Source organism: Homarus americanus, unplaced genomic scaffold, assembly GCF_018991925.1.
Source record: "Homarus americanus isolate GMGI-L3 unplaced genomic scaffold, GMGI_Hamer_2.0 scaffold41027, whole genome shotgun sequence".
In the NCBI taxonomy this organism is placed as follows: Eukaryota; Metazoa; Arthropoda; class Malacostraca; order Decapoda; family Nephropidae; genus Homarus; species Homarus americanus.
This window is the reverse complement of record NW_024745073.1, coordinates 3,545,459-3,567,913: the sequence shown is the minus strand read 5'-3', so window position 1 is coordinate 3,567,913 and position 22,455 is coordinate 3,545,459. Positions and strand designations below refer to the sequence as shown.

Here is a 22,455-nt window from a genome sequence, read left to right as displayed (position 1 = left end):
ACCCCAGACAAGTGTACCCTCATCACCACTGCACCATAGTTAACTTCCCCCAACAAGTGTACCCTCATCACCACTGCACCATAGTTAACTTCCCCCAACAAGTGTACTCTCACCACCACTGCACCATAGTTAACTACCGCAGACAAGTGTACCCTCACTGTAATGCACTTAATAAGCTCTCCTTCAGCACACTCATAACGCTAGACCACTCATTGCGCTTAATAAAGGCCATCGTAAGTGTTATTCTAGACTGGGTCTTCACTATGATACAGCTGTTGCAGGCCACCATACAGAGTGCTTCCATAAACAGTAATAATGGCCTACTAAGTTTACCTCAGAACATTATCCGAATGTGCCAAGGATGATATACCGTTGCTGAAGATGAAACAATTAGAGATGACGAGATAAGGGACAGTCCGCTCTATGTCGGCTACGTGTAAGGTTCATTTTGCTGAGCCACTCTTTACGAAATTATCTTTGTTCTTAAAATTATTGATAACAATTACTGGGAATAGGGATACGTCCATGTTACGCTAGGGGAGATAATCTATGACCAATATTGAAGGGGGGGAGGGGGAGGGGGGGGGGTCCGTTCACCTCCACCCAAAAAGACTTAACGCGATCAATAAGTAGCCATCAGAGGGTCTTTCTTTCCCCGTGTTGTTACGTCTCGTTGACAAACATGGCGACCACTGTAATGCCAACACACACAGTATTTCACTGCAGTAATTAGAATGTGCAATTCATATTGTGAATTAAATCAACATGAGTGTTGAAATTCTGGCGCATATCAGTAGTAGGGAGTGTTGAGTCCGGTGGTGGCGTGTGTGTGTGTGTGGCCGACTCAAAGTGCCAGATAGTGCCCACCCGTTCAGACCTCACTAACAAACACCATTCACGTATTTTTCGGACACATCTTTTGAATTAAACAAAAAACATAAACATATTTCAAGATCTGTTTTCATATATTTAAAATCAAACAAGACTAAAGAGAAGTATTAATCGTATTAACTGGTGTTTATGTTTGTATCGAGGAAAACCGTCCTACGGGAAATATCAAAACTCTCTGAAAACAGTTTGATGGTTCTCTAGCGTTCACAGTATGCCTTTAACGTCGTGTCCTGATGAACAAACTTCCTGGAAGGGAATATTTGTATACGTTCGCACACGTGAACTAAGGTAGTGTGTGTGTGTGTGTGTGTGTGTGTGTGTGTGTGTGTGTGTGTGAGTGTGTGTGTGTGTGTGTGTGTGTGTGTGTGTGTGTGTGTGTGTGTGTGAGTGAGTGTGTGTGTGTGTGTACTATAGACGAATCAAATTTGGTCTTAGATATAACATTTATAAGGCAGTAGTGAAGTGGTCAGGTGCAACAGGAACTTTCTTCTTGTTCTCAGAGTAATCAAGTCAATAGCAGTGGTGATAAAGGTCCTTGACACACTTCATCTTAAAGTAGGAAACAGAGCCGCGTCATGACCCATCACCTGGCAGGTAAAAAGTCCATCATGGTCAGGGTCACACATCGTCAGGAGTGATGATAAGACTTGGGTGCCCCTCGTCGCAGGCTGGCAGCCAATTTGCGTGTTTCCATGGTAGTATGAGTGCGGTCGTAACTACCTGCCTCCCGCAGTTTCACTCAGCGGCCGGCACATAAAACCGTGGGAGTGTGGCGTGAGGTATGGCACTGGTGGCACCCTCCATTCACCCGTGGCACTTACGACGCTGCGGCCTCGTCCGCCAGGTTTATGCCTGGTCAGCCAAGCTCTCTCTGCTCTGTCCTCGCCTCAGAAATAAACCTTTACTGCAAGGTTTTAAAGCCCTGTTTTTTCTTTGTTAGTTATATAGTCTAGGAACTTTTGCTGGGGATTTTTGTGTTGGTGAAAGTGGTGTCTTGTGTGTGTCTGGCTGGAGGTTTACTGTATGTGTGCTAGTCTCTTTTATTTGTTAGTTAGATATTTAAGTTTTTGTGTTTGTGTTTCTTAAGTATATATATATATATATATATATATATATATATATATATATATATATATATATATATATATATATATATATATATATATATATATATATGTGTGTGTGTGTGTGTGTGTGTGTGTGTGTGTGAGAGGGGGGCAATCTTTAAGTCACAACGAAAAATGTATATGAAATTTCTTCCAGGAACCAAATTTGGTCTTTAAATAATGGTTACCGGTTAAAAATTTAATAAAAGGAGATACAGCTTAATTTCCATATTGAAGTTGTTGAATGACCCAAATATCACATATATACGTAAGAGAATGATCGAAAAAAAAGACATTATTAAAGTGAATGTTACTAAATAAGGAGAGTTTAACAGCGCTTCCTTGTGAAAAACATAATAGAAGAAAATCTATTTCACAAATTTGATAAAGGAATTTTTATTTTATTTTTTAAGTTTATGGTCAAAATATCTTACGATTATATTAAATATTTCTACTACAGTGTTCATGACAGTGTAGATTACTTTATTAAGAACTACCTTGAATAAAATAAACAAGACGATTAAAGTATATATATTAAAAACCATTTAAAATATATACTGATAATAAACACATTAAATGGATTCAACTGTAACCCTAGTAATACCCTGTACTTCATTTTCTATCATAACTACTAAGGAACTGTTACTTGAAGACACACGCCTTGTTACTTGTTCCTGGTGGACATCTAAGAGGGTTAAACTGTCTCCTTGGTTTGTGTATTAACCTCTGTCTTCTCTTTTCTACTCTATTCTCGGTTCTGTTTCTGATCTGTTTATTCTTGTATGTCATTTTTATCATTATCTCTCCCATATACAGATAAATATTCTTTTTCTTCTTCCTAGGTTATGGCATCAGAGGTGTTGTGATACCAAGGATATGACGTCAAAGATGTTGCTAAATTAACATCACACCAGTTGTTGTTCCTTGGTTATGACGTCATGATTGGTGTTCCTTGGTTATGACGTCACAGCTGTTGTTGTTCTTAAGTTATGACGTCACAGCTGTTGTTGTTTCTAAGTTATGATGTCACGGCTGTTGTTGGTCCTTGGTTATTATGTCACATCTGTTCCTGTGCCGGTGTTGTATTGTCACAAATTCTGTAGTATTGTAGATTAATGACTTGGGTTCTACTTCTACAGAGTTGTGAGTGAGGAGCGGACTTTATCTCTGTGGCAGGTGTGTGGTGTGGTGGTAGTGTTGTGTTTCTGTGGCAGGTGTGTGGTGTGGTGGTAGTGTTGTGTTTCTGTGGCAGGTGTGTGTGTGTGTGTGTATGTGTGTGTGTGTGGTAGAGGTGTTATTTATTTCTGTGGTAGGTATTCGTTATGGTGGTGGTGGAGGTCTTGTGTTTCCCTGGTAGCTGTATATGTAATAGGGGGGGACCTCTCTCTTCCTCGCACACTACACACACACACACACACACACACACACACACACACACACACACACATATACATACACCTACTCACCCCCACACACACACATCGTAATAAAAATAAACAACAAAGAAAATAATACAGTACATCAGGTCGGTACATCCCTCAGCCAAGCATTAATGGAGACCTTCGGATAAGCGAGACTGGGGTTGCATCCCTACTGGGTGAAGCCAACGTACGACTGTGGCGCCCATAACCTCTTTAAATCGACCAGCGATAGTTCGTGTGCTGGCGTAATTGGATCTTCCCCCTCGTCATATACTACAGTAATAGCCGGCCTCGTGACACACTGGGCCAACTCCCCCCCAGGCTCGCCAGGTTCATATTCCCATCTGTCGACCTCGGTGTTTCCACCCTAAGGGGACGGCTCGGAATAACCCTGTCTTGACCCTGACGTTTCATTCGTGATGCATATTTCTAAATTTAGTTATGATTTTTTTTTTCCATCTATCCTTTTGCCGGAGATACTAATTAATGGAGTTTTTATTACAGGCGCGGGAGCGGCTGTGTTGGAGCCCTGGTCTGTGTTATCTTTATGGTGTCGGCTGTTGCTGCTGCTGCTGCCCGCATTGATCATGTGTATACACCTCAGGCTAGTAAATGTGCGCGCACACACACACACACACACACACAAATGGTAATAATGGTTATCCCTCGTGGTCGAGGCTGGACGGCCTAAGGGCCACCTAAGCATGAATTTATTTAAGGTGAACACAAGAATTATACCCAGCGTTAAAGAGCTGTATGACCCAGTATGTGTGTGTGTGTGTGTGTGTGTGTGTGTGTGTGTGTGTGTGTGTGTGTGTGTGTGTGTGAGCAGTTTGAAGGAACCAGTAAAAAAAAAAAAAAAATCGAAACATTAAGCCACAGTTCAAGGGAAGAGTGACATATGGACCCTTAAACTCCCCACAATAAATTCACCCGTCTACCACCAGTCCTGAGCCTCGCATAATGTGGCCGAGGTTTACCCCTACCAAGACCCGGAGAACCTCTCTACCAGTTTTGCTTCTGACTTCCAACGCACTCCTTTATTCTTGACCTAAAACCCAAACTTACTCTCGTGATGACACCGCAAGGAAGTTTGGTCAGAGGAAACAATAAAGCGATGGAAGACAAAAGAAATAATAAATATATCTCCAAGATATTTTCTTCTACTTATGTGAAGCGTAACATGATGAATTGATATTCATCTTTAATATTAATATAAATTATTATTCGTAACCTTTGTCCAACAGTCTCTAATTTACATATTATCTTGGTCTTCTTCCATTTCATCATCTAATATTTCCGTAAAATTTCTCCACCGTCTATTTGTGATATATTCTATTATCTCCTGTTACGAGAAGTCTGAACATCCTAATTACCTGTTAAATTCCTTATATCACGAAGTATAAAGGAGTTAAATATTCATTCTGGTTTAGTCGTCCATATATCTGTCAGTGTTGTTGATGTAATCTTATATTTAGCCTCAGTCCATCTTTTTCTTTCTCTAAATCACTTGCTAAATAGAGAAAAACATCTGTAACGAACACTAATATGTCCTACAGGTGAATTGTTTATATAATCATAGTAGATTAGTTCAGCGTCCTTCATGCAGTCACACGGACATATAGTGACCCCGTCAGTCAGTGGCTATATAACTGAAAATTCTGTTATACAGTTAGTTATAAATAAGGCAAGGTGAGTGTTATTGCATTTGATAACTATATTACTTAAGTTATAGTTCATTTTAGTGTAAGTCATTGAGTTAGCTGTAAAGTGAGTGTTATCAGTATTATTGTGGAAGTAGCAGTGGGTCCCATAGGTATGACTACCCGTTAGGGACAGTGTGGATACAGCACACTGTACAGTATACTATTAGAGCCTGCGGTACACAAGGCAGCATGGCCGGTACTGCATTCGACCGCATTCACTTCACCATCCTGTAAAGTTAGTTTACCCATTTACAGCTGGTGGGACTGGGAGTGACCTGGGATGAAACCACTGACCCTTAGGACAAAAGGCGAGCGCTGTATCTACTAGATCACCGCACTCCTTCAGTATCATTACCGCTTGATATTTACACTGATTTACCTAAAGTTGAAATTATCCTAAGTTGTAAATTAGTCATGTTCAGTATGATAGATTTACTAATAGTTCAGTTGTGTATATCATAATTAGTTGTAAAGTACCATCGTCAATAACTACACTGACTTAGCTGTAGATTAGTTTAGTATACAGTAAGTCAGAGTCAGTCGTTGACCTCTGGGACGACCGACCATCCTCAAGAGTATGACCGCATCGATTTACCAGGCAAGACAGAGATTCATTTTACCAGCGAAGGTGCATGTTTCACGCCCGTCATAATACCCCTAAGATGAGTTTCATAATTATTCTTAGAAAAGACTCCACCTACGTCCTCTTCCCTCGCCACATTGTTTCTACAGAATATACGAATTTTCTATTAGGAGTTGTTCTCACAGTGCAGCCAGACGCCGGGGATTAAGAGGTATGTTAATGTTTTTGTTTTTCTTCTATAAACTCATCAACGTATGGGAGGAGTTCTTTGTGCTGCGATATCTAACGAACTGAGATATTTGCTTGTGCTGTGATTGGTCCCCGTCTAAAAGAGTTATTTACTTGTGCTGTGATTGGTCCCTACCTAACAGAGATATTTACTTGTGCCGTGATTGGATGATTGCACTCACACGTTTGCTATGTGCGTTATGATTGGTTTTTACCCGACAAAGAGACATCCTTACCTGTGTTGTGAATGGACAATTGCCAGCGGCTTGACCCGTACTCTAATGTTTGTTATGCGTGCTGGGATTGGCCTCTACCTAACAAGGAAATGTTTACCTATACTATGATTGGCTCTCCTTTATATAGAGAAATGCTAGCCTGAGTTGTGATTGGCCGCAACCTAACAGGGACATGCATACCTGTACTCTGACTGAACCGTTATCAAATAAGACTTTCACATACCCACGTTTACGGTAGATTCTTATGCCATACTTAATGAGTAATGAAGGAAAACGTACAGTAACTTGATATAGACGAATCATGACTTCACGGGTGGAAATAGTCGGCGAGAGAGTGACGGTATAAGGTGAGTGACGGGAGCCTATTGACGAGGGAGAAGTGACAGGAAAAGAATGACGGTATTTAATGACAGAGTGACAGATAGAGGGAGAGAGAGAGAAGCGAACGGAGTATAACGGAACAACAGCATGATATTAATAAGAACGATGACAATAATTGAGACTAGGCAACTTAAAGATTCTACAGTTTCCAACCAATAAATATATAACATAATTTTTTCACACATTTGCATTTCAGAAGCCTTGTAAGATATCTTTAATTGGAATCTCACCTGACTACAGCATCCAGGACCGTAATTTGGCACACCTTTGCCTGTAAAATATATCACTCAGTAGTAAACGTAATGACTGGCTGCAAACAACGAGACTAATGAAACGTCTAGGATCATTGTCAATATTATTCTTCTTTTTCATATTACTTTTCTTATTTATCTTCTTTTCTTCGTCTACTTTTTTATTCATCTTCTTATGTTTTTACATTTGCTTGTAAATATTATTATTATTATTATTATTATTATTATTATTATTATTATTATTATTATTTCTTCCGTTTCTTTTCTTCTCTTTTTATCCTTCTCTTTCTTCTTCATAATCATCTATTTTCTCCTACACCTTTTTAGAGGAATTGTTGCATTATTTTTATTTATTTTTTTATGTAATTCACGTCATTCTAAATCTTAAAACATTCTTTTGTTCTACATTTCACGTTTTGTATGAACTGCTTCTCTGTCTTTCGTTCAGTATTTGTGCCCCTGGAAAGCAATAATTCACTCCTGTTCAAATAACTTCGTATATTTCAGCTTATTTCGTCTGAAGGATCCAAATCTATGCCTTAAGATTAGATTGCAAGTATGTTTGGCTTAGATAAGTACAGTAATAAAGATGAACAGTATCTACACACATTGATACAGACACGAAGAGTTCCACCACCTATGACTCGAAGCAGTTTCTATATATTTCACTTATATTCTCAAAGATTATTACGTTAATCTTTCTGTCGTAATTAAGGTTAGGATGAACAACATTCTAATTACGACATTGAAATCTTAAGAGTAACATCCACGTCATTCTTAGTTCTTATTTCTATGGTATAACTTTAAGTGAACCAGTTCGATATTCCTTCACATCATCAGTATCAAAGTTTAGGTTTAAAAAAAACGTAAGAAGCTTCTGAGTCTCTGTGGGTTGTGCTATACGACTCAACCCTTTCTCCGACTCCATTAAAATGCTACAGATTCCTTATAACTCTTTCCACAGTGCCAGGGTCTCCGGCGTGTTAGCGGAGCAATACTCATAAAACAAGAGAGGGGCGAGGCTGCCTAACAGATTTCTCTTGCATGGTAATAATCTGCTGACGACTCACAGTGTTTTATATTCCTTGGTAATTATTCCACTGTTAGGTAGCCTCCTCCCTCACGACCACGATCTTATAATGTTTGTTGGTAATTATTCTACGGGAGGCAACTACTCCTAGCGTCCAGGCCTTAGATTCTCGGAGAATCTTACGTTAAATCTTCCTCTTGACTGGAATTGTAAAATCGCATCTGTCTGACGTAAGTTAAAGTTCAAAAATAATGTTCAAAATCGCTTCAAATCGTCTAGTAAGCCGTGATAATTATGTTCCCTTTATATAAGTTAAGGGTAAATTTATTACTCAAAATCTGTGTGAATCTGCGACCTGAACTTTATAATTATACCATTAGTAACCTGGTAATCATGCCAACGCAATTCTGTATAGCGTTTTATCAAGCCCATTAAGCATGATTCCGAAATGGTGATAATTTTAACCTATTTCTTCTTTCAGACAATTCATACTGGTCTGGGTATGAGGTGATCAGGTACACCATCCTAATACAGACAATAAGTGAAGGGTACTGTTACTTGCCTTGCCTAACCTAACCTAACCTAACCTAACCCTATCCAGCGTAATTTAGGTATCGATTGGTTATTTTATGTAGCAAATGAAGTCTCATAGGAAACAGAAAAAATTACCAAGTATGAACTAATTTCCATTTTGTTTTAGCTTTAAAACAAAAAGTTATATGTATATATTGTATGCAGTATATCAGCCTTTTCACACGATCAACATTGCACCTTCTTTGCAACACCCAAGATCAAACTATAAATATTTGTGGGGACAAAAATATATGTTTATGTTTTTCAAGGATGATTGGACACAAGGTTCATTGTCAGCCCAAACAGCCTCCACCGAGGTTGTTCACGTGTTTGGAACATGTCGAGGAATACTTGTACATATTTACCCATTTATTTGGTTCATACATGGTGCTGTGACACAGTAATGACCATGAGTAATGTTTATGTTCTGTTATCATATTAAAATCTCTGTAAATATATCGTGTCAGTTCCTATACCTATATTATGTTTACTTTGTCAATTAGATTATATTAAATAAAGTTTTTGGAGGATAGAATGATTAATATATTTTTATATGGTAAATTTTGCAAATTTTATAAGTTCAATATTAAACCACAGTTCTATACATAGAGATAATCTGCCTGGCAGTTACTTGATTCGAAATGATGTGAATTACAAATTTCGGAACAAGACTTCCTGGAGAGTCTTACAAGGTGATTATACATTATAATGTTCACTTTTTTTAAATAATTTGTCTGTACACAAGTATCATAATATGTTTAAGTACTTACTGAACGTTATGAATAAAAGAAGAACATTATTTATTACTAAAAACAACTTATGAGTCGCAGTAAAACTATAATATAAATCTAATATTCACGCCTATGATAACTGTATTAGAATATAGAACAACAACGTTCATATAGCAACAACTAAAACTGTTGTATTTGCTGAAATAAATAAGGACAGTAACATTAGGTCGTCGTCACCACAGGACATTCGACACCTTCGTTTCCCAAACCACCAAATTATTTTTATGTTCCGTCACACCTAAGAATTCAAGGGTCGTGACCTTGGCTGTCAGTTGAAATTTGTTTCTCCCTCTGAGTGATGAAAAACGAGACCTGCATGCAAAGCCTGAATGACCACAAAACACTAATCTGTAAGGAAGATGAAATTTAGCACTTCATCCCTCGAAGCTGCTCAGGTCGTATTTCATGTGCGGAGGGAATCTCATTTGCCTCTTCTCTATTCAACACCAATATTCTTTGGTCTCTCCCGGTCATTCCACAGTGGCAAAGATTTGCATCACACTCAACATTCATTCGATGCAAGACCATTAATAAGCCTCCCTGAAACTAAGGTTCTCAGGGGGGATAGAGGGATTGGAGGAAGCCGTGTTAATGCGAGGTGGCCTTGTTTGTGTGATCCCTGCCCGACACAGCCTCATGCCGTCCAAATACGAGTTATCAGATCACTGAACTGGAACTAAACACCGAGAGTTCTGTTGCTCACCTGTGAGTGTTGAGCTGGGGGTAACCGCCCTTGGTTAAGTTGGGGGTCTAGGTAAGGAAGGGGGTTGGTTTGGCTGAGGGAAGAGGAGGGGAAGGAGGAGGGGGAGGGGGCTAGGTGAGGGAGACGGAGGAGGAGGTAAAACATTAATATATCAAACAGCCGTCGGTCTAGAGATGAGTTTTGTAGGGGTCGAGAGAGTCCGTCTTATAAATTAGCAGTACCTACTAATTACTGTCCGTTTCTGAGTCCGGCCCATGACTGGTGCAGGGAGGGCGATAAGTCAGAGGGAGGGAGAGAGAGAGAGAGGAGGGAGAGGGGCTGAGTGGATGGAGGGAAGGAAGGAGCTGCTGGAGGGTAAATAAGAGAAGAAGAGAAGGAAGGTAAGAGAGAAGGAGAAATGAAGGCCAATGAAAATAAAAAGAACGAACAGGGAAAACACGAGTGAAGGTCAAAAGGACGTCAGAAGGAGCCCAGCCTACCTAGACACCACAGGATGAGAATAGTTTGGAGGAGGAGGAGGAGGAGGAGGAGGAGGCTGTGTTCTTACAAGGCGAGATGGGCGTCAAGGGGGAGGAGCATGCTAGTGGAGTGATGGAGGAGGGAGGGAGGGAGAAGGAAAAAGGGGGGTGAGGAGGAGCGGATGAGAGGTGATACTTGAATAATAATGATGTAAAAGATAGTAAAATACATAGAGAAAAGAGAGAGAGAGAGAGAGAGAGAGAGAGAGAGAGAGAGAGAGAGAGAGAGATAGATAGAGAGAGAGAGAGAGTGGGGATAGACAAAGACAGAGAAATAGATAGACAGGCAGACAGACAGAGAGCGGGAAGGAGGGATACAGACAGACAGACAGACAGACAGACAAGAGAGACTTTTTAACGATACTAAACCAAAGAAATATGTTTGGTAATAGATAATAAACAGGGAAGAAAAGCAGATAGGAAGAAACAAACAAACAAAAATAAAGTGAAGACAACACAACAAAAATAGGTGTGTTGCAGTGTTGTGGTGGAGGAGAGAAACTTAAGTGATGAAGACGTGGGGAAGATAGTGTTGGAGGTCGTATTGTAGTTAGGGAGGATGTAGTGTTAAACATGGGTAGTGTAGTGTTGGAGACAGAGGTGCTTTAGTGTAGGAGACAAAGGTAGAGTATTGTTGGAGACAGGAAGGGTTTAGTGTTGGAGAAGGGGGAAATAAACAGTATATTTTGCAGACAGGGGCAGTGCAGAATGTAGTGGTGGAGATGGGAAGTTTTGCACTATTGGAAGGGAGAGAGAGAGAGAGAGAGAGAGAGAGAGAGAGAGAGAGAGAGAGAGAGAGAGAGAGAGAGAGAGAGTACCTGTTTCGACAAAGATATTATAGAAACAAAGACAATGAATAAATTATATAAAGGAAAAATTAAGAGAAAAAATATACAAAGAAATAAATGACAAAGAAAACAATATACATTAACATATCACTGGAACAAAAACACACAAACACATATCTTACACAACATCAAATACAATAATGAGAAACAAATGCAGAAAAACAAATAAAGTAATTAGAGTTAGTTAATAAGGAGAAACGCAGGTATTAATATAAATAACCTGAGACACATTTAAAATTTTGTGAAAGATTATAATGTATTAAATAAGTCGCAAAAACAATGACAAGAGAGAGACAAAAAAAAAACAAGGAAAATTAGTAGAGTGCTAAGTTTATTTCCTGTGTCTAATCGACTTGTGGTTTGTGTATTTATGTTTGTGTGAGTGTGTGTGTGTGTGTGTGTGTGTGTGTGTGTGTGTGTGTGTGTTTATGTCGTGTAAAATCTGTGTTTTTGTTCCTTTGTTTTCGTTTGTTTTTTTGTTCGTGTCTGTGTATAAAATACAGTATTAATGTTCTGCCGATGTTCTTGTTTATAGGTATTAAATGTTTCGGAATAAATTACTGGTAGTGAAGAGAAGGAAAACAGCCCACGACCTAAACACATTTAAGTATTAGTCAAAAATGAGACATACATGACCTTATGAATGACCTTAAGGGGAATAGCCAAGAGACATGAGGAAGAAGAAATATAGGAAGTGGAGAGAGAGAGAGAGAGAGAGAAAGAGAGAGGAGAGAGAGAGATAAGAAAAGAGAGAGAGAGAGAGAGAGAGAGAGAGAGAGAGAGAAAGAGACTCTAGACTATGTGTGAATGTTAAAATAACCATACACAGACATCAGAAATATTGATTGTCAGGGAGGCATAATCTGGACATGACCATGGTACGACGTGCCAGATATACCATTTTAATTAGAAAGAATAAAGCTGCCACAAAAGACTTTGAAGTTGTGAGGTCATTTACACCCCCCTATTCCTATCCTATCTCTCCTCCTGCATTCTCCCACACACCCCCTCCCCAGAGTTGCACACCGAGTTATGAGGCGCATTAGAAAGACATGATGCCAGTTGATGACCAGTTCCCACCTTCTGCAGCACAATAATCATCCATTACCTCAACCTTGGCCAGCCCAGGGACTAAGTCTCTCTCTCTCTCTCTCCCTCCCTTCCCCTTTTCCTATCTCTCTCTCTATCCCTTCTTTTGTCTCTCTCTCTCACCTCTCTTCATCTGTCTCTTTCTCAGTTAGAGAGAGAGAGAGTGTGTGTGTGTGTTTGTGCACGTGTCTTCTCCTTGTTTGTCTGTCTGTCCCTCTTGTCTCCTCTATATCTCTCTCTCCGTTTGTTTGTGTCTCTTCTCTTTTTCCCACGGTTAGTTCCCATGTTCTGGTTCTCATGTTCTTGGTTTCCAAGTTTTGGTCATTTTGCATTACGATAGTTTCAACTTCAGGTGGTCTCTAAAGGTCTGAGTTTCTAGGTCATGAATGCCAGGTCGCGGCGTGAACCAAGCTGAGTGGTCACTACCTAAGGTATCTCTGACTCGGCTCCTACGAATTACTGATGGGAGATACCTGGCCAGAGATGGTAACACACTGAAGGGGCGGGCACCTGCCACGCCAGAGAGAGGTGTGGAGGGCCAAGGATAAGGGAGGGAGGGAGGGAGGGAGGGAGGGGTGATGGAGGGAAGGATTGAGCAAAGGTGAAGGGAAAGGGGAGGGTGGAAGGAGAGGGGGAGGGGTGGAGAGGAGGGGAGGGAGGGGTAATTGAGGGAAGGCTTGAGAAAAGGTAAAGGCGAAGGGGAGGGATAAGTTCAGAAAAAGAGAGGGGAAGTGGAAGGAGGATAGAGAGGGGGATAGTAGGAGAGGAAGGGGTAATGGAGTGAGGTTAAATAGAGAGCAAGGAGGAGGAGGAGTGGAGATGGACACGAAAATAGAGGGTAATGGAGAGACAGAGAGAGAGGGATAGATCTAGGAAATAAGTAAGGAGGAAGTGATGGAGGAATAATTAAAGAGGTAGGTAGGAAGAAGGGAAGCCTATGGAGAACAACATGATAAGAGTGGTAGAGAAAATCAATATTTAAATCTGAATTTTATTTAATTGAAGGATTACAGATATAAATTATACAAAACCAATAAAGTTGTTGTTTGTGCTAAATATTTTGACAATGTTCCTAATAAACACAAAGATAATTTACAATTTCAATAGGAAGTCACAGTTTAAAATCTTGTCACCCCTCTTCCTGTTGCTCCACGAACCCCGAGATTCAGACTTATAACCCCGAAGCAATAGACACTGGTGTATTATTGTGTCCATAAATGCTTCGGATTCACGAGTTTGATTCTCGGAGTCCATGGAACAGCAGAAGAGGCGATGAGACTTTTGTCCGTAACTGTACATAATGCATAGTAAGTAAAAAGCATATAACACACAGGCTACATAGTATATATATCAAGAACATAGTATAGACCAAGGTAGTAATATATAAGACATGTTATACTGTACATAAAAAAAAAGATAATACTGTACATAACAAGATCTTATACATTTCTTAAAAAGTCAACGAGAGGAAAACTAGATATACATTTCTGAGATAAACAAAGAAGGTTTAGAGCATTTACGGTAACTCTATCAACACGGTTATTGGCCAATGAGCTTCCCCCCTCCCATAGTCCTAATTCTGATTGGACCTACATGAACCTGTAGCCTAATAAGAGCCCTAATTTTAGTGGTTCCTTATCCTAATTGGCTTAAATTCTAATTGTAATTGTGTTAATATAGTCTAAGAGCTTATTAAAACCCATATGACCACAAATTAATAGAGCCTTCACACATCTGTAATTATTTAAGTGAACTAACGAACACTCTAACATTAACAGGTATGTGAGTCAGGTCTTTTCCCACCAGGTGTGAATGTAAATGAGCTCGTTGTGAAAGGTGTCAGGTGTGATAATAATCCAGTTTATTTGAGAAAGAAATGGAATAAGCGGTCGTAGAGAAAGATACTTCTAAGTACGGTTAGAAGGATACAAGTGAGAGGGAATTAGAGGATGAGGAGGGAGAGAGATGGAGTAACAAACTCTCATCTCTCCCTGTTATATAATGTAAGTGAGAGGGAATTAGAGGATGAGGAGGGAGAGAGATGGAGTAACAAACTCTCATCTCTCCCTCTTATATAATGTGAGAGGGAATTAGAGGATGAGGAGGGAGAGAGATGGAGTAACAAACTCTCACCTCTCCCTGTTATATAATGTAAGTGAGAGGGAATTAGAGTATGAGGAGAGAGAGAGATGGAGTAACAAACTCTCACCTCTCCCTCTTATATAATGTAAGTGAGAGGGAATTAGAGTATGAGGAGAGAGAGAGATGGAGTAACAAACTCTCACCTCCACCTCCACATAATGTGAGTGAGAGGGAATTGTGAGTGTATGGAGGGAGAGAGATGGAGTAACAAACTCTCACCTCTCCCTCCATACAAAGATACAATGTAAAGCGTGGAAAGATTATACAGAAGGATGGCATAAAAAGCTCTCGTGTCTCCCACCCCCCCAAAACATAAAAAATCTAAGTAAAATAAAGTAAAATTCTGCTACTTTATGTTACGTAAGAACTATTGTGTGGAAGATAGTATGAGGCTCGACCAAGAGTGTTACTACCATGACACTGCTGGAACAATTTGGGTTCACACTGATGGTTTTTACCTACGTCTGGACATTAACCTCAACACCGACTTATACTGAAGAAAGGTGAGGAATGTAGGAGAAACTGGGGAGGAAGTGAGGGAGTGTTGAAGAAGAAACTGTGAAGAAGAGTGGTGGATGTCTTGCTGCTGGAGTAATAGTGTATAATATGGCTAACTATACCTAAAGTCTTAAGTGGAGTTACCAAGTAATTTTCCAGTGCTGAACTTTTGCAATGTATGAAGAAAAAAAATTGAAACAACAAATTTAGAAGAAAAAAAATATATTATGAAATATTTACTGTAATATTTTAGTAAGTAAACTTTTATAATGCATTACATAGATTACCAATAACGCATCGTTGAATATAATTAAAATCCTATGTATTTTAAAATTTTTGTAATAAAGGATATAAATGGTCGTGATTTAGATATCTCATAGTTATAGTACATTATGGTAGTTTTCCTTAGTAGTTCTAGATAAAAGAAACCTCTAAACTGTTAAGCGAAATATTAGGTGTTAGGTTAAGTGTAGAGTACAGTGTATGGTACAAGTAATACCACACACTAATATGGTCTACGTGGACGAGAGGAAACATGAGTAACAAAGGCATCAGCTATTAATATACGAAAGCCCCTATCTATGGATTTATAGAATGTGTCAAGGAAAATATTACGATGAAATACCTGGCATGAAAGTCCTAATCGTAATGTCAGTGAGTTACTGAAAGTGTTAAGATTATTTGGCTTCGGGTTGTGAGGAGATTGAATATAAAAGACCAAGTAAGGAATGAATGTGTCGAATTCAGAGTTCAAGTTCCAAAGCACCTTTAAATAATAATACTCTATTAAGTCATAATAAATCAAATATCAACATGCAAGTAATTTACGTGACACAATCAACCATGTACTATTATCTGGGTAATACATGGTAACTCTATATCAAGACTTCACTACAAGAAATTTTCAGATCGACTAAGATGTTGCAGAAACAGTCCTTAAGATGTCAAGTCGCCACACCTGCCCACCTTCACCATTATCAAGACTATCATGTAGTCATCCTCTGGTGGCCTGAGAGAAGTCCACCTGCCTCCTCACCTCAGTGTGTTGACGGTTACTAAGAAGCCGTTGGTACATATTGGATGACTCGAACAAATGTTTTGATGGAGTATTTCTTCACAGTGGATCACATGTAGAGAGGAACGACTTTTATTCACCCTTGAGAAAAATCCGATGGTCGAAACTGCAGAAGAAACAAAAAGTGGAGTAGCTATGGGGTCATCAGTCATCTTAAAGTCTTAAAGTTATGGTTAATACTTATAGCATAGAGTATACCCATACGTCATTCAGCACTCAGGCAAAAACTGAAGGAGAAAATAGAATCGCTACTATTCAGTGTCCAAAACCACTTCCATTATAATGATTCAACCATTTAACAAGTGTAAATATCATGTAGATTATCACCATTAACTCGTAACATAGAGACAACGGTACAATTCAATTTACACCCCCCCCCCCCGACTCTCATCCTCCTCCCCCGTCCCTCACTCGTCGCCATATTCTCGCATAATATTCCAGAATCCGTCGCTCACAATAGCCTGGAATGGCCCTTCTGAGCTGGGAGGTTTTTGCTCAGGCGTCGTTATCATTAAGAAGATGACAGATCCTACTGGCGAGGGAAGCAGCTGGCGCGCGGCACAACCTCCACCAGAGACATAAACAACAACTCCACCCTTGCCTTCTCTCACTACAAACACCTTACAACACCTCCCTCCTTGCCTTCTCTCACTACACACTCCTCACAACACCTCCCTCCTTGCCTTCCCTCACAACACCTCCCCCCTTACCTTCCCTCACAACACCTCCCTCCTTGCGTTCCATCACAACAAACTTCTCACCCACGCCTGGCTGTGATGCTTTGAAAATCACTAATTTCATTATGTATATTAATGCCCATAATAAAAAAAACACTCGAATGAAAGAATTTCTGCAACATTGATTGTTCTTAGATAATTAGGCTTAAGGAATAATGTCAAAGCTGTAGTAATTAAGTATTCTTGTAGTGCAAAGTGAAAATGCCTTTCTCTCTAGAAAGCCTTCATAACTCCTCCTAAAATTGTGGCACATCAACCAATCTTCAAGTAAGCCATTCTTTAATAACCTCACCACACACACACTTGGTGAAAAAAATCCTCTGTTTAAACTTCATCATATCGCCCACCAAACGCCTTCCTTCTCCCTTGAATCTTTCCCTCCCAAGACATCTCCTGTCTCCCCACTTCCTTAACGCCTCCCTCTCCCTCAACCCTGAGTCTACACTCTCCTCTCATTCTCTCCACCTCATCACACTCCCTTGAAACCTTCCTACTAAATTTTCCTAACCATCTAGATAAATCTTTCCTCCGCACTTTCTAGGAATCTCCCCCTCCCCTCTCCCCTTACAATCTTTCTCTCTCCCTCCCTCAGGAATATCCCTTTTCTTCTCCAGGTATCTTTTCGTACCCTCCCCACGGGAATCTTCCTCTCCCCTCCTCCTACGAATCTTCCCCTCTTCTCTCTGCCCATTACGTACTAACGACACTCATTATCACAGCTGTGTCAAACCTCTCTTTATAAACCTGCCCTGGAATGCCATACACAAGCCGGAGAAGTTACACTAAGGGATGGCTGGCAGGGGAGAGATAGGGGTGCACGGGAGGGGAGGGGACCTCCAATCCTCTTTGGTTGATAGAGGAAAGAAAGAGAGAGAGAGAGAGGAAAGGGGAATGGGGAGAGATGCAAGCGGGCGAGGACTGTGAGGTATAACGTGAGAATGAAGTGAAGAACAAGAGGTAGAGAGGCGCAAGAGGTAAATAAAGAGGGGTAACTACAATAAACCTGGAATAATGACATCATCGGGAGCGTCCGACCACAACAGTTTCTTTGCTTCTAGGGGCACTGAGGCCACAATGGCTGTTGTGTAGCTACCAGCCCCGAGAAGTATTATTACACTCCCACGTTCCACTAACTCACCCACCCCGACCCTCGGAGAAAGACTGTGGACGTGATAATGAACACCCACGCTAAAATAAAGACAAGAATATCGCCGGCAAAGTAAAGAAAACTGGTGAAGTTCATTAAAGCCTCAACTGTGAGCAGAAGCGGCAGCAGCAGCGCCCCAGAGTTCCTTCCCTCCCACCAGTATGACATGTGCGCCTACGTCTCTCCTACGGGAGGGAAATAACGACCTAATTAGCTATAAACGACCATGATGTACGCAGGAGACGTGAAAATGCAAATATGAGATATGAAAATGAAGATGGGTGTCATAAAGAAGACAGATGGCCTCGGCTGGGCCATTTCCCTAAGCCGGCGGCCCACTCGTCATCTCTACGGCCGTCCGTCCATCAACCGCCGGCGCTGCCACCACCAGCAGCAGAAGAGCGGGGAAGAGGAGGAGGGAAGGACCAAGAATATAAACACAAGGCTCGACGGATGAGGAGGGGAAAGGAGAAGAGTGAAGGAAAGAAGAAGGGAGATAGAGAAACCAAATAAATATAGGAGATATCAATGCAAGGCTCAACATAATCAAACAAAAATGAGATAATAGGAGGAATGAAGGAGAAAAATAAAAGAAAAACACATAGAAGTAATTAAAAAAGATGAGATACAATAAAATAATAATAAAAAGGAGGAAGGAAAACACAAACAAAAAAGATTCGAAGTAGAAAAGGTTAAAGGAGAATCTAGGAATAAGATAGAGAAGGAATGAAGAAAACCTAATTATAGAGAAAACCGATAAAGGACTCGACCGAGGTAGAAAATTCGAAGAAGGAAAATCACTCAAGAAAAATATAAACAGGTGAATAGACAAAAAAAAAGTAAAGAAATAGGGGTGAAAAATAACTGCAATTAAATAAAAATAACGACGCAAGAAAACAAAACAAAAATGAAAAAAATATTAAAGAAACGTTATCAATAAATCTAAAAATGAAATGTGAGAAAAACAAACAAAAAAACAAAGAAAACCACATTTTTACGAAAAGGACGAAGAGCAGAAGCAAGAATGAAGATAAAGTTTGGGAAATACAACCAACATATACAACAATCAGGCGCTGTAAGAAAAAGAACCTCTAAATAATAAAAGAAAAGTGCAATAAAGAGCTGCATACTGATACAACTAAATAGGTAGGAGGAAAAGGACGAAGGAGGAGAAGAGGAGAGGGAGGGAGGGGGAGGGGGAAGAAAGAGGGGAGAGAGAGCAGGAGGCGGATGAGGGATAAGATGGGAGGATATGAGCAGCAGGGAGATGGAAGGTATTGAATCCGACATTTCCCTAAGCCGGTGGCCCACTCGTCATATCTACGGCCCCACGTCCATCAGGGAGAGGTAGCGGGGTGGGAGGGTGTAGTTGGGGCGAGTGGGAGGAATGAGAGAGTGGGAGGCAGTGAGGCCTGGCAGTTGGGTGGAATGTGGGAGGCCGTGAAGCATTACAGTTGGGCGGAAAGTGGGAGGAATGGGAGAGTGGGAGGCAGTGAGGGACTTTGCATGTGTGAGAGGCAGTGAGACCTTAGATTTAGAACTTGTGGAGATTAATAGAGAGAAGGAAAAGGGAGGGGTGTTGGACAGAGTCAGAGTAACAGTGGGAAGAAAAGATAAATAAGACATATCTGCCCTACACCTGGGAGACAATGGGAGGTATGGGATGATATAAGATATGTATAGAAGGTAGAACAGAGAAAGAGAGGGATGAGAAGTAGAAGGCAGGTGAAAAACTGAGGTAATGGGGTGGGGAGGTAGAAGACGAAGGTGTTATGAGTTGTTGGGGAAGTGTGATAAGAGAGAAGGGTCAGGTCAGGATGCTGGGGGATTGGGGAGAAGAAGATAGAGGAGGAGGGGGGGGAGGAGAAATGGGAAGAGGGGGAGAGGTTGAAGAAGAGATGCGGAGGGAGGAGAATAAGGGAGGGGTGCCGAGAGAAGGAGGACGAGGGGAAGAAGGGGAAGTAGGGAGATGGAGGGGGTAGAATTAGGAAGAAAAAATGAGTGGAGAGGGAAAGCAAAACAAAAAAATAATGACCAACTCCTTCAGGACGCATAGGATAAGACATCATCCTCAAAGAGTTAAACCATCGTCCACAGACAATCAAGATAACGATTAAGTTGAGGCATAAAAAATAGATCAGTCTCAACAAAATAATGCAAAGTTATGATAAATAAGAAAGAAAAAAAAACAGGAAGTAAAGAGAAAAAAAATGGGAAAACAGTAAAGGAAAGAAAAGGAGAAACGTGGAGACTGAGGAACGGCAGCGAGAGACGACGTTCCAATAATGTAGCCCAGGAACGAGAGTTTTATATCGACCATAAATACCACCAACTTCAGAGAGAATATATATTTCGCTTTATGCTATACATTGGAGCACATACAACCCTCCTCCGCCTCTGGATTTCCAACGAGCAGACCCCCGTACCGAGTGATACGTAATTTCCAATGAAATATATTGTTTTTATCGGCGTTCTAGTACCCCCTTAAAGTGGCATTCTTTATCGTTTTCTTCGGCGCTGGTGTTTATTTATGATTTTTAAAAATACGGCTCGTGAAGTGCGTCAGTTCCCTCTATCACACACAGACGACTGGGGGTACGGCGACGCCCCTGGCTCATTATATTACAGGAACCATTCTAACAGACCTTCTACCAGCAGGTGAGTTTTTCAATCTTTCAAAAGCTATCGTGATTAATGCGTGAACTAGTACCAAGGCTAGAATATGAACTGAAGACAGGAATTGAAATTACATTATTTAAGTCTTTAAACACATTAAGGCATTTGGTGAATTTCATGAGAAAATCGCATTCAATGTAATTTTAGATAATATTAATAACAAGACAAATATACTTTAGGAAATGATAATACGTAATGGGAGAAATTCATATTAAACTCTTATTGAGAATGGCAGATTTTTTAAAGTCATCTTTAACTATTTTATCACCTTTAGAAACATTACTATACAACATGCATGAGAAACTATATTCACGATCTCTGAGAAGGTCATCAACAAAACTTCTTTCTATCTCGCAAACAATGAAATCCACTCGGGGAGGGGAGATATAACCACCCAGCGTGACGTCACACAGTCATGGGATATGGTAATGTCTGTCTCTCCATAACGATGATTCACAAGATACAAACACATAAAATAGAAGAAAAAAAATCAATATATTATTTTACCTTTGATTATTCTCATGTATAGTCCCCCCCCCCCCACACACACAGTTGAAACTTTTATATCCCTTCCAATTATGGGGTTCACCTGGAGACACTAACAGTAATATAACAAAAACACTAAGAAAGATTTCAGAGTTTACTTACCAATGGGTGAGGGGGAGGTGGCCTATGGTTGAGTTCTCGGTGGTTATTGGTGGCTGGGTGACGCTGGTTTTGGTTGAGTTAACTGGTATACTACTGAACACTGAGGGCAGATGAGTGAGTGGTGATGGGCAAGGTGGTGGGTAACAAGTGGCTGGTGGACGGTGTGGCTGTGTAATCAAAGCCACACACTGATTGACTGTCATCCTGCAAGATATCAAATTATTTACTTCCGTGTAAGAATTCGAGTTACTTTCTCTAAACTATTTACCTTAATTAGAATCAACTGATACTTTGAATAAATTAAAGTATGATTATCTACTACAGTAACTTTACGCACAATAATCTATTTTTTGTTTGAGAATCTAGTTCAGAAATATATAATGAAAACAACTGCAACCTTCACACTACTTATTGGTAAATTTTCTCTCCTTTTAACACACAACCATGATACTGAAACATATTAAGGATATATTGCAGACTTAACTAAGAAGTAATGAACAACTTCACAATATTGCTCGTAACAACAACACTCTCCCATATAATGCAGCTATATAAAACACTGAGTCTATTAACCAAACACAATATCAACACAACTAAAAAACTTCAATTTTCTTACCTCATCTTTTTTCTATCTGGTGTTCTCTCTGTTGACGTCACTGTTTCCATCCACTGAAGAGTTCATTAACGCGTGATCACTGTCAAGTCTGCAGTCACACATAAAATAGCTCCAAAAGCCTCCATTGCTGTTAACACGACTCAACATTAGAGCAAGTTACGCCTTCTTCCACTCATAGAAAGTACCAACGTAGACTGAACTCCTGCTTTTGGTCGTACACTAAAATATTTTCTCTATCACTACTAGTCTCTTGTTAAGCATAAGCAGCAGTTCTCGTCCAGTGGAGAGTGGTGAAGCTGGTGGCGGAAGGACTACTTGCTGAACAGAGCAAGAGAAGCGAGATTTTATATAGTTGTGTATATACGTTTTAGGACGGGAGACAAATACGTTTCAATCATCCTCGGTTGCAGCAGAGGGCTACAAAAATAACTCAAAGTAAGGTAAAATTACTGGCCTCTCCTTCTTTTATTACCCTTACTTTTATGAACTAAATGGTAGAAGTAGTTACTTAAATTTTATAATTATTTAAAATACAAATGAATACGTAGAGGCTGTGAGTTT

At 40.2% G+C, this 22,455-nt stretch overlaps 1 long non-coding RNA gene across 2 annotated transcripts; it reads right to left on the bottom strand.

The window, feature by feature from the left end:
* Positions 1-13,335: 13,335 nt before the first annotated feature.
* Positions 13,336-22,238, bottom strand: LOC121878375. Of its 2 annotated transcripts, XR_006091143.1 has the most exons (4): positions 21,895-22,238; positions 21,279-21,482; positions 14,717-16,176; positions 13,336-14,640 (listed from the first exon to the last, which is right to left on the bottom strand). It is a non-coding gene; the product is annotated as an uncharacterized LOC121878375 (long non-coding RNA). The 2 variants fall into 2 exon arrangements; XR_006091142.1 differs by having other exon boundaries at positions 13,336-16,176; positions 21,895-22,232.
* Between the last annotated feature and the right edge of the window lie 217 nt (positions 22,239-22,455).